This window comes from Durio zibethinus, chromosome 6 (genome assembly GCF_047325235.1).
Source record: "Durio zibethinus cultivar Kanyao isolate XHJ-2024 chromosome 6, ASM4732523v1, whole genome shotgun sequence".
In the NCBI taxonomy this organism is placed as follows: Eukaryota; Viridiplantae; Streptophyta; class Magnoliopsida; order Malvales; family Malvaceae; genus Durio; species Durio zibethinus.
This window is the reverse complement of record NC_143167.1, coordinates 3,309,333-3,321,095: the sequence shown is the minus strand read 5'-3', so window position 1 is coordinate 3,321,095 and position 11,763 is coordinate 3,309,333.

Sequence of the window (11,763 nt, the reverse complement as noted above, 5' to 3'; positions counted from 1 at the left end):
GACCCAAGCTTTGCTGCCCCTGACTCTGGCTCCTCGTTAGACTCCCTGTCTACAGCAGCCAGCTTGCCCTTCTGCGGGCAATTGCGCGCTATGTGGCTCCCTCCACATAGGTAGCATGCTAGTGGTTCTCGGTCCCCCTTTGCTTTCCACTTGCCTGCTGATGGCTTCCTCTCGCCATCCTTGGTTGAACGGTCTCGGTCTCCATCCTTGGACTCCCGGTCACGGTCCTTCCCATTGGACTGCTTCTTCCGGTCCCTATCGTCCCTGCCCTTACCCTTGGGCTTGGTAGACTCGAACTTGTTCAGAGGCTTGAACTCTATCAACGCCTCGGCAGTGGTCATGGCTTTAGCCAAGTCATGAACTCCCCTCCTTTGTAGCTCATGCTTCACCCACGGCTTCAGCCCATCCATGAAAGCAAAGAATGCGTCCTTCTCGCCTAGATCCGAGATCTGTAGCATCAGTTCAGAGAATTTTTGAACATACTCTCTTATGTTCCCTTGCTGGCTCAACCTGCGCAACTTTGCCCGTGCCTCATCATCGGCATACTCCGGGTAAAATTGTTCTCTGAACTCTTTTTGGAACTCTGCCCAGGTTCCAATCTTGGCGTTCCCACGCCTGACATCATCACACCTGCGCCTCCACCATAATAAGGCTACATCAGTGAGATACATAGCAGCGGTGCTTACCTTTATCGCCTCGTCTTGCATGCCCATGGCCTGGAAGTACTGCTCCATACCCCAAAGGTAGTTGTCTACTTCCTTAGCCGCCCTAGTCCCCTTAAACTCCTTAGGCTTGGGGACATCCAATCTGGATCTGGACACTCCAGCAAACATGCCATTCCCAATGGCAGTCTTGCAAGTCACGAGCTCACTGGTAAGCTCCTCCATCCGCTGGCGCATGGCCTCCATGCCATGGCGCATGGCCTCCATGCCATCTCGCAAAGTCAGAACTTCCGCCTCCAAGGATTCATTCTTTCGGGTGATCTCATCCAGGCCATTGTTGAGAGCAGCTGCTAGCTCACTTTGGATCTCCTCCCCCATGGAGTCTAGCGATGCAATGTGAGTTTCTACTTCCTCCAGCTTCTCCCCCATGTCGCCTATGGTCACCTCCACCTTGGCCAGCCTACCGTCCATGGTAGACCAGATATCTCTAGAACAAGCTTTCTTGCCTCTTCCTCGCCCATGCTCCTGGGCCTCTGGTTGTTGGCTAGCAACGTCGCTTTGGGATGCCATCTCCTCAATCACGATCTAACCTGCACAACACAAACACGCAGAATCGAACTCGCTCTGATACCAACTGTCACGGGTCGAGACTCAAGCTCCGAACCCGCGCGGCTCCGAGACCCGGGCATTCACCCTTCCGGCGTCCCAGATCAGCCTTCCGCCACGGTTCACACCCTTGTGAGGTATTGTCCGCTCTGGCCCCCTTGGCCTCACGGTTTTGTCCTACAAAAGGCGCCTCACAAGGCGAAGATGGTGTGAACCCTTTTATACCCCAGGGACCCTCCTATTATGTTCGATGTGGGATTCAGGACTCCCCCTTAGGTCCGTGACATTCTCCCGCACCCAACCTCGTGACGCCCTCGTCACGGAGGCCGGCCACCCTGCCTACCTCCCTCGAGGCGCTCGGCGTGGATCGAACGGTTTAGGGCTGGCTCTGATACCACTTGTCACGGGTCGAGACTCAAGCTCCGAACCCGCGCGGCTCCGGGACCCGGGCATTCACCCTTCCGGTGTCCCAGATCAGCCTTTCTGCCACAGTTCACACCCTTGTGAGGTATTGTCCGCTCTAGCCCCCCTGGCCTCACGGTTTTGTCCTACAAAAGGCGCCTCGCAAGGCGGAGATGGTGTGAACTCTTTTATACCCCAGTGACCCTCCTATTATGTTCGATGTGGGATTCAGGACTCCCCCTTAGGTCCGTGACATTCTTGTCACGGGTCGAGACTCAAGCTCCGAACCCACGCGGCTCCGGGACCCGGGCATTCACCCTTCCGGCGTCTCAGATCAGCCTTTCGCCACGGTTCACACCCTTGTGAGGTATTGTCCGCTCTGGCCCCTTGGCCTCACGGTTTTGTCCTACAAAAGGCGCCTCACAAGGCGGAGATGGTGTGAACCCTTTTATACCCCAGGGACCTTTCTATTATGTTCGATGTGGGATTCAGGACTCCCCCTTAGGTCCGTGACATTCTCCCGCACCCAACCTCGTGACGCCCTCGTCACGGAGGCCGGCCACCCTGCCTACCTCCCTCGAGGTGCTTGGCGTGGATCGAACGGTTTAGGGCTGGCTCTGATACCACTTGTCACGGGTCGAGACTCAAGCTTCGAACCCGCGCGGCTCCGGGACCCGGGCATTCACCCTTCCGGCGTCCCAGATCAGCCCACTTGTCACGGGTCGAGACTTAAGCTCCGAACCCACGCGGCTCCGGGACCCGGGCATTCACCCTTCCGGCGTCCCAGATCAGCCTTCCGCCACGGTTCACACCCTTGTGAGGTATTGTCCGCTCTGGCCCCCTTGGCCTCACGGTTTTGTCCTACAAAAGGCGCCTCACAAGGCGAAGATGGTGTGAACCCTTTTATACCCCAGGGACCCTCCTATTATGTTCGATGTGGGATTCAGGACTCCCCCTTAGGTCCGTGACATTCTCCCGCACCCAACCTCGTGACGCCTGTCACGGACCCAAGGGGGAGTCCTGAATCCCACATCGAACATAATAGGAAGGTCCCTGGGGTATAAAAGGGTTCACACCATCTCCGCCTTGTGAGGCGCCTTTTGTAGGACAAAACCGTGAGGCCAGGGGGCCAGAGCGGACAATACCTCACAAGGGTGTGAACCGTGGCAGATAGGCTGATTCGGGACGCCGGAAGGGTGAATGCCCGGGTCCCGGAGCCGCGCGGGTTCGGAGCTTGAGTCTCGACCCGTGACAAGTGGTATCAGAGCTAGCCCTAAACCGTTCGATCCACACCGAGCGCCTCGAGGGAGGTAGGCAGGGTGGCCGGCCTCCGTGACGAGGACGTCACGAGGTTGGGTGCGGGAGAATGTCACGGACCCAAGGGGGAGTCCTGAATCCCACATCGAACATAATAGGAAGGTCCCTGGGGTATAAAAGGGTTCACACCATCTCCGCCTTGTGAGGCGCCTTTTGTAGGACAAAACCGTGAGGCCAGGGGGCCAGAGCGGACAATACCTCACAAGGGTGTGAACCGTGGCAGATAGGCTGATTCGGGACGCCGGAAGGGTGAATGCCCGGGTCCCGGAGCCGCGCGGGTTCGGAGCTTGAGTCTCGACCCGTGACACTTTTTTTTAAATATATTTAGTGCCATTCCCATATCATAGAATTATATACTTAGTCTATATTTAATACACAGATTTTATATTTTATCTGTAAATGATAAGAGGAGATCATTTCATTAATAAGCAAATATCTATTTTTAAAATAAATATATAAAATTTAATATTTTAATAAAATTACATATTAATGAAGAGATATCATCTGATTTATTTCTTTAATGAGATTATATAATTCATTCATAATATATAAAATTTATATATTATAATCGAATAAAATATAAACCCTTAAATAATTATAGAAAAAAATCTCAATCATTCAAAAACTTTTCATGCATATTGTGAATAAATTAGTAATTAATTTAATAACATTGCTCCTATTAACCTTAATTTTTAAAAAATTAGTCATCTAAATTGACCAAGTGGACGGTGGAGATGCGGTAAAGCAGCGTAATCGTGGAAACCGCGATGCAGAGGACACAAATTAAGGCAAAGACAAACGGGTGGTCCTAGGGGGTTTATTTCAGTCTCTTTTTAGTTTTTTCGTGTGAGAGTTAAAAAACGAGAAAGGAGATTTGTATTCGACAGTCTCTTTGAGTTTTAGGGTTTCTATCTTTCATTTGCTCTCCAAATTTCAGGTATTTTTTTTCTGTGAAACCTGTTTGGTTGCAGTGTTTTTGTCTCGTGTTTTTCTTCGTTGGACTTTTTTTTACTGGTTTTTTGATGTATTTTTGAAAGGTCCTTTGTTTTTGATGTATTTTTGATGGTTTTTTACTTGCTTTTGGACTTTGCAATGCTGCTTCAATGGGTGGCTTTTTTCAAGGATTTTCTTCTTTTTTGAGTATGATCTGATCTTCGTTGCCATTTTTTTGTTTCTAGTTTTTCAATAAACACTTCAAGTTTGCAACTTTTTTGCTGTTTTTTTTTTCTATTTTTAAAGACTGTAGTTTTTCGTCAGTGTAGAGCATATTTCTATTTTGAAAGATGTATACCTTTCGTAACCTTTGTTATTTTATTTTATTATTCAGTTCTTTTATAGTAAAAAAGGTTTCTTTTTTGTCATCTTGTAATCAAGCCATTTAGAAAGTTGTTACATTTTTGCTTCAGTTGGGATTTTTAACTCCGTTTACAAGTTTCCTGTCGCTTCATGTACTCTTTCTCTGCAGTTGTAGTCTTTTACTGTCTCTTGATGTGCTAAAGGTATTTACGTTTCGGTATTCTTTCGTTCTATCCCTTAATGATGCAATATATTTGGTTAAAGTTTTGACTTTTATGCTAAAAACAGCACCTTTTTGCCTCTTCATGTTAACCATTTTAGTGCACAGCAGCATTAGTGCCTCTGGGTTCAAGCTCATATTCTTAAAGGTTCCCTTTTTTTTTTTTTTTGGGTACTCTAAGGGTTTCTTTTTCTTTTTTTTTTTTTTCCTTTGTGCTTATTTCTCTATTTTTTTTCTTGTGTAAGTTCCAGCATTCATCGACATACGCTTTATTTATTTATTTTTTTGCTACAGATCCTCTGATTTTTAGGTAATATTTGTATCCTTTGTAAACACGTCTTTCATTTGCATCCATGTGGTTTCTTAAGCATTTTGTTAGGAAAAGAAAAAATCTCATTTTTAAATATTATATAGTTTTGGTGCCTTGACTTTGTTTCTTTTTTGGCGTATGAGCATATTGACTTTGTTTCCCTTTGTGGCGTATGAGTATATTGCCAGAAAAAAAAATTGTATAGATGGATGAGTTTCAAGATTGTGATATGCCAAGGTTAATTGCTTTTAGTCTTTTCGTTTTTGTTGAAAATAAATAATTTATCAAGTTAAAAGTATGAATTACTTTTTTTCTGCACGAAATGGTTATAGCTAATCTTTTTCTGCGTGAAATGATACTATTACGTACCTACTTTTTAGGGAATTTGTGTTGTAGCTAATAGTATTTTTATTTTCTTTCACGTAAGAAAAATTTTCTTGGTTGGGATATGGACTCGTCTGAGAAAGAGGGAAGTGGGGCAACGGGCTCTCTTCCCCCTCCCCCGCCTCTGCCCCCCAATGTGGTACCAATCAAAGCAGAATCTGAGCCTGCAAAGGAGGTTTCACGTGTCCCAATGGCCGGGAAAGGTCTTGGATCCCATTTAATAGTTTGTCGTTTTTTGCTTGACTCTGTATTTCTATTTCTTAAAGGTGTTTGTTTCTAATCTTACTTTGGATTGCACTTGCTCCTATTTGGTATGCGCATTTGGCAGCTTCGCAGTTGGGGACTTTCCTGAAGTTTGATGAGGCTCCTGAGACATCCTCAAGCCGTAGTGGGGCGACTGCTCCTGAGACATCCTCAAGCCGTGGTGGGGTGACTGCTCCTGGAGCCACACCTGTTCGGCAGCTGCCGTGGTTGAACAGGAATGTCGCCAATTCTATGTTCTTCTGCTGAGACCTTCGGACCATGTTTTCTATAGGCTTTTGGTTTTACCACCAACTGATCTGAAACTCTTTTTAAGTATATTTAAACTTTAGAGGTAGGGCTATCCCAGACTTGTTCTGATGATGATGTGCTGTTCTCTGAATCATCATCCACCATGTTTTCTATAGGCTTTTGGTTTTACCACCAACTGATCTGAAACTCTTTTTAAGTATATTTAAACTTTAGAGGTAGGGCTATCCCAGACTTGTTCTGATGATGATGTGCTGTTCTCTGAATCATCATCCATTTTGGTTATAAACTTTTTGGATGCTTGGCCCCCACCGTATCTAAAGATATGAATGCTTGACTAGGTAATTCACAGTGGCTTTTTCCTGTTTGGTTTAGAGAAGTGGTTATACTACTGCCCTTTACTCTGTTCTCTTATTTACCGTTAGGCTTGGGTATCAGTTAACCAGTTAGATGTGGCTTCCGAGTAACTACTTTTGTTGGTTTCTGATGCTTAGAAAACTATACCATTTCGTTATTACTTCCCTATTATATAACGTAATGCTTTTCCAAGTCGCTGGTAAATCAAAATTGGAATTGGCCCAATTAACCGAATTAGAAGCCTTTGCGCAATTTGCTTCTGATCTCGATAAAGCTACTCAGAATCGATTGGCAAGAGGTCAACGATTACGTGAGTTGCGAGAATGAGTTATATTTCTAGCTTATTTAACTTTTCAGGAAAGAGTTTGTTCGTTTTGGGTATATATACTACTGCCCTTTACTCTGTTCTCTTGTTTACTGTTAGGCTTGGTTATCAGTTACTTAACCAGTTAGATGTGGCTTCTGAGTAACTACTTTTGTTGGTTTCTGATGCTTAGAAAACTATACCATTTCGTTATTACTTCTCTATTATATAATGTAATGCTTTTCTGTGGCAAGAATGAGTTATATTTCTAGCTTATTTAACTTTTCAGGAAAGAGTTTGTTGGTTTTGGTAGGAAAAAAAGTAGCATACAAAAATATATAGACAATACTTCCTGTTAAAAACGAATCTCCACTGTTTCATGTAGCAAAGAAAAAAGAAACACCAATATTTCAAAGGTGTATCCATTTCAAAACGATGGCAAGCATAACAAGCAGGATCAACTTTCCAGAATTGTTTGTTGCTCTTTTAGGAACATAGATTGCTTAAATTTATGATGTTAAACTTGTTTAAATATTAGCACTAGGCTGCCTTTCATGCTTTGTCCAAAAAAAAAAAAAAGGGTTATTTTAGATATTTTTAGTATTTTCAATGAGAGAGCAAACTTTTAAATTTGTTGAGCTTTTACTTATTTTAGTGTGTGGATAATTTAAATGTTTTATGTCAAATTTATACCATTGGTAGAACTATGTTGTCTTACTTGATTTGGTGTTAAATTTGGGTGAATTTATCGTTTTTTGGAACTTTTAATGATTATAAAAGGTAAATTCTCAATCATGTACAGTTATTCCTTATTTAAGCACATTGATAGCTTAGGTTTGCGATATTAATTTTGCTTAAATGTTAAAACAATTCTCGTTTGCTTCGTTTGTCAAAATATTTTGTAATTTAAGTCTTTTTAAGCATTCTTTATGCCTTAAAAATTTTAAACCAAGTTCTTTGCTCTCTCAGTTTTAGGTATGTAGACAACTTAAACTTGATATATTAAACTTACTCAAATATCAAATAAGGATATGAGTTTTTTTTTTTTTTTTTTTTCACTGTCATTCTTAAAATTATTAGTTATAAAAATCATTTATTGGTTGAATTGCAAGAAAAATTTTTATTGGTAGAGTTTGGTAAAGTGAAAATTTGCATTTTTTTTATTAAATATTTATGCTTTTTTTTTTTGTCAAATTTGATTTATAAGTTGACTTTCTTTTCTACACTTTTTACGATATTAAATGATAAATTCTCAAGCATATCCAGTTATTACTCATTTTTAAACATGTGTTATTTCTGTATTTTTTCTATTAATTATCTCTATTTTTTTATGATAATTATTAATGCCATCTAAATAAGTTTAGATCTTTTATGATAACATAAAAATTTTATTACATTGAATCTCTGAATGCTTTAAATAATAAAAATTATCGAATTGACTTTGTTGTTAATATAGTTATAATGCATTTGATTGACTAAGACTCAAACCCTAAAGATAAAAATTGTTGAATTGATTTATTGTTAAAAGGATCAATGGGTTGTTGACATTGGTTATGAGCTTTGTCTAGACGATTGCTTTATAATTAACTTTGTGTTATAGTTTTAAGGTTTATTTTTTTTTAACAAGTATTTTGGGTACGAGAAAGGTGTCAAAAGACACTCCGATGTCTTGTAGTAAAGATTTTAGGTGTTGAAATATAGAATGAGGACATAAAAATTACTTAATTTATTAAGCAATTGACGAATGATTTAAATAATTCTATGATAACTTTTCTTCTTAAACATATTGAACCTAATTTATGTTTGCTATTCCATCAATCTTGACCTTAGCCTAAAAATTTTTTATATGCATATTGCATATATATCCTACAACTTATAGTATTATTATAGACAAAAATTACAAAGGGTCATATACATTAGCAATTCACCTAATTTATTTTAATTGGATTTGTTGAAACATCTCTTTCACAGTGCTACTAATAATCTATTTAAATCCTTTCACCAATTTTTAAACGTATATCACTTTATTTTACCGATTTTAAAGAAATGCAACATCTAATATTATAATTATAAGTCTAACTTTTATATTGCCAGTATTAGAAAAAAATGGTGAATTAAGAGTTGAAAATTATAAATATTTTGATTTTGATAATTGTATTCGATAAAGATAACTACAAGAAAAATATTGTCTACCAAAACAAGAATTTATGAAAATTAAATTACTACTACTATTAAAAAAAATTATTTTAGGATAAAACCATTTATGGATAGACAAAAAAGTTTCAACATTTTTTTGTGAAAAAAAAAATTTAATTATTGAATTGAAAGTGGTTGATAAAATATTTAAAATCTAATATCATAAAAAATCTACTCTTATAAAAAGCTATATAATTACTTCGTATATCTAATTTTAGATATCTTAATCTATTCACACATGTCATGCATAATCAAATTATTGTTATATTCGTAAGTACATGATCTCCGCACTATTTTTTTTTTTTTGTTTTCCATTTCCTTTTATCCAAATTACCCTTCTCCACCCAACTCAATTTTTTTATCATTCAACACACCCCATTGTTTTAAACAGACAAAACCATGATTTTGAGATTTCAATTAAACTTAGAATCGTCAAATCAAAAATTAATAAAAATTAATATCGTTTTTGCAAAAACCGAATATCTATGATTAAAGTAGTGACATAATCATTTTTGCACTGCAAATGTGCATATTTTTTAACAATTAAAAAAAAGGGTATGATCTTATGCAATCACACATTCTATCACGATCAAATCAAAGCCGTCCAATGCTTTGATCTAAAGGTGTAATTTAAGACCCGTTCCCTTCATTACGTTCAAAATCATTGATGACACTAAAACTTTCATAGTCACCTGTTGCAAATCGAGGGCAATTGATGACATTTTAAATATGTAATTTTGAAATAATTAATTGAATGAAATAAAATTAAAAATAAACTTAAGAGTAATTTATGTTTAGTAATAAAAATAGTTTTATGTATAATGTGTTTTTAACGTATTCAACAAAAAAAAAAGGAGAGATTTTGAAATAAAATAACAATAATAATGAAATTAATTCGATTTGATTTGATTTGATAAATTAAATTTTAGTTTATATGATCATTTATTGATATTATTAAAATCCACATATTAAATGTACATGCATACATAACTTAAAAAGGTAGAGCCAATAAATTATATTTTAATATGTTGAAACGTGTATAATTTTTAGTAAATTTATTTTAAGAGTTGAATATTTATAATTGAAAAAAAAATACAAAATTATTTTATTTATTAACAACGGAAAAAAAGTTTTATTACTTTTAATATGAATTTTAATTGAAAGTAATTTAAAATAAATATTATAAAGAAAATATAATCAATTTATTTTTAAATTAAAAATACATCAAATAAAATAGAATTCATTTATTAGACGATACATTAAAAATTTTTAAAATTATGCACATATCGGATAATAGAAATCGTTCACATTGAATATTTTAATTTTTATAAAATATTTTAACTTTTATATCTTTATATAAATGTTAATTATGGAAATTAATAATTTTTTAATAAATAATTATTATGATGTGACTATAATACAGTAAAATTAATTTGTATTAGTTAAAATTTTTTATTTTTTATAAGTTTTATTTGGCTTTTTAAAATATATTTTGTATGATTTTTATATAATAAATTTATATAATGAGTTTATATTTAATGTTTTGATAGTACATAAATTTATACATCGTTACCATGTTTGATGAAGTCAATTTCTTAATAAATAAATAACAATTTCTAAAATAAATATAAAAATTTATATCTTTTAAAAAATTTAATTATTAATGAGACGAGATAATATGATTTAGGTCATCAATAAAATAATTTATAAAATCTATACAACACATCAAATATAAATCTTTGTATAATTATAAAAAAGTCTCAATCATTCACAAAATTTTCATACATATTATGAATAAATTAGTAATTAATTTAATAATATTGTTCTTATTAACCTGAAGTTTTAAAAAATTATTGTCATCTAATCTAAATTGACAAGTGGACGGTGGAGACGTGGTAAAGCAGCGTATCGTGTAAGCCGCGATGCAGAGGACATAAATTAAGGCAAGACAAAGACGGATGGTCCTTGGAGGTTTATTTCAGTCTGTTTATAGTTTTTTCGTGTGAGAGGAAAAAACAAGAAAGGAGATTTGTATTTGACAGTGCCTTTTGAGTTTTAGGGTTTCTATCTTTCATTTGCTCTCCAAATTTCAGGTATTTTTTTTTTCTGTGAAACCTGTTTGGTTTCAGTGTTTTTGTCTCGTGTTTTTCTTCTTTGGACTTTTTTTTACAGGGTTTTTGATGTATTTTTGAAAGGTCCTCTGTTTTTGAAAAATTTTAAGCGTTGTAGTTTGCAATGCTGCTTCAGTAGGTGGCTTTTTTCAAGGATTTTCTTCTTTTTTGAGTATCATCTGCGCTTCGTTCCATTTTTTGTTTCTACTTTTTCAATAAACACTTCAAGTTTGCAACTTTTTAGCTGTTTTTTTTTTTTTTTTTTTTTTTTTCTATTTTTAAGGACTGTAGTTTTTCGTCGGTGTAGAGCACATTTCTATTTTGAGAGATGTATACCTTTCGTAACCTTTGTTATTTTATTTTATTATTCAGTTCTTTTATAGTAAAAAAGGTTTCTTTTTTGTCATCTTGTAATCAAGCCATTTAGAAAGTTGTTACATTTTTGCTTCAGTTGGGATTTTTAACTCCGTTTAAAAGTTTTTTGTCGCTTCATTTACTCTTTCTCTGCAGTTATAGTCTTTTACTGTCTCTTGATGTGCTAAAGGTATTTACGTTTTGGTATTTTTTCGTTCTATCCCTTAAATGATGCAATATATTTGGTTAAAGTTTTGACTTTTATGCTAAAAACAGCACCTTTTTGCCTCTTCATGTTAACCGTTTTAGTGCATAGCAGCATTAGTGCCTCTGGTTCAAGCTCATATTCTTAAAGGTTCCCTTTTTTTTTTTTGTACTCTAAGGGTTTCTTTTTCTTTTTCTTTTTTTTTTTTTCCTTTGTGCTTATCTCTCTATTTTTTTTCCTGTGTAAGTTCCAGCATTCATCAACATACGCTTTTTTTTTTTTTTTTTTGCTATAGATCCTCTGATGTTTAGGTAATATTTGTATCCTTTGTAAACACGTCTTTAATATGCATGCATGTGGTTTCTTAAGCATTTTGTTAGGAAAAAAAAAATCTCATTTTTAAATATTATATAGTTTTGGTGCCTTGGCTTTGTTTCTTTTTTGGCGTACGAGCATGTTGACTTTGTTTTCCTTAGTGGCGTACGAGTATATTGCTAGAAAAAAAAAAAATCACGTTTTGAGTATATTG